At 35.2% G+C, this 1,764-nt stretch overlaps 1 non-coding gene across 1 annotated transcript; it reads right to left on the minus strand.

The window, feature by feature from the left end:
• Positions 1-558: 558 nt before the first annotated feature.
• On the minus strand, positions 559-665 carry LOC125933620 (U6 spliceosomal RNA). The gene has a single exon (XR_007461032.1). It is a non-coding gene; the product is annotated as a U6 spliceosomal RNA (small nuclear RNA).
• Positions 666-1,764: the final 1,099 nt, after the last annotated feature.

Genomic DNA, 1,764 nt, shown 5'->3' on the forward strand with positions numbered 1-1,764 from the left:
TCATGATCTTCCAGTTCGTGAGATAAAGTCCCATGTTGGGCTCTGTACGAAAAGCGCAGAGCCTGCATGGGACTCTCTCTTGCCCTTTCCTTTTGCCCCTTTCCCACTTATTCTCTCCTTTTCAAAATAAATAAATAAATAAATAAATAAATAAATAAACTTTAAGAAAAATAAAATAAAATCTTTGAGGTTATGTTTTTTTAAATTTCCATTGAAATTGGCTGTACTATCTAGATCAGTGTTTCTCAAACTTTTATATGGGAATCATATTGAATGCAGGTATGATTTCCCTGTTTGGATTGGGACTAAGTTTCTGCATGTCTAATAAGCTTCATGGTGATGGTGATTCTACTATCCTGTGGACTGCATTTTGTGTACCAAAGACTCAGAGAAAAACGTGCTGTATTTGAATTCTCATATAAAAGCAATCTCTTATTGTGTTTTATTCATTGTATTTTTTCTTTAGTCAATTGATTTTTAAGACAGTGTTTTTTGGTGTGTGTATGTGTGTATGTGTGTGTTCTTTTTTTTTTTTTTCATTTTTTTTTTGTTTTGGTTTTTAATATGGAACACTTCACGAATTTGCATGTCAGCCTTGCACAGGGGTCGTGGTAATCTTCTCTGTATCATTCACATTTTCGTATATGTACTGCTGAAGTGAGCACAAAAGAGTGTTTTTCAATATTTAACTGATATTGGATTTGATTTGTCTGATTATTCTTTTGATTAGCAATTTCTCTCTTTTTAATTTTTTTAACGTTTATTTTTGAGACAGAGAGAGACAGAGCATGAATGGGGGGGGAGGGTCAGAGAGAGAGGAAGACACAGAATCAGAAGCAGGCTCCAGGTTCTGAGCTGTCAGCACAGAGCCCTATGGGGGCTCGAACTCACAAACCGCGAGATCACGACCTGAGCCAAAGTCAGACACTTAACCGACTGAACCACCCAGGTGCCCCTCTTTTTAATTTTTTTAAATTCTCATAACATATGTCTCAAATAAGCATGCAACAAAAAATTACTCATTATCTAAAATTAAAATGTAACTTGTAACCTGAGTTTTATCTAACAAACATACTTTAAGTTCTTTTTTAAAAATTATTAACGTTTATTCATTTTTGAGAGACAGAGCATGACCTGTGGGAGCTGGGGGAGTGGTGGCAGGGCACAGAGAGAAGGGGAGACATAGGATCCGAAGCAGGCTCTGGGCTCTGAGCTGTCACTACACAGCCTGATGTGAGGCTCCCACTCACAAACCATGAGATCACGACCTGAGCTGAAGTCGGATGCCCAACTGACTTTTTTGTTCTCTTCTCCCCCACTTTTGCCATGATATAGTGTGTTCTTTATGTTTTAATTGGCTTTAATCAGAAGTTCTATTTCATTTATTATTAAGCTGATAATATTTCTTTTCCTTATGTTTGAGTATGACATTTACTTGTCTAATGATCCATGATAACGCATTCTGAGATTTTTGAAGCTATATTGGCCAGTATACAGCATATCATTATTTTAAGTGTGCATAGGCTTTTTTACTTTTAATGGTGGAATTTGGATAATTTATGACTTTAGCTATATTGGCTAAAGTTTATGTCATCTTATTTTATTTTTTCTTAGCATTACTGCTTTGCCCTGACCTTATTAGGGTATTATTAATGTAAACAGCATATTTGATTTCCTTTTATCTTTTAAGTCAATTGGCAAGGTACAAGCTTACTTAAAAGTTATAATGAACTGTAGTATTTTGCTATGTTTTCCTATTCTCAG

The sequence above is a fragment of the Panthera uncia genome, chromosome D2 (genome assembly GCF_023721935.1).
Source record: "Panthera uncia isolate 11264 chromosome D2, Puncia_PCG_1.0, whole genome shotgun sequence".
NCBI lineage: Eukaryota > Metazoa > Chordata > Mammalia > Carnivora > Felidae > Panthera > Panthera uncia.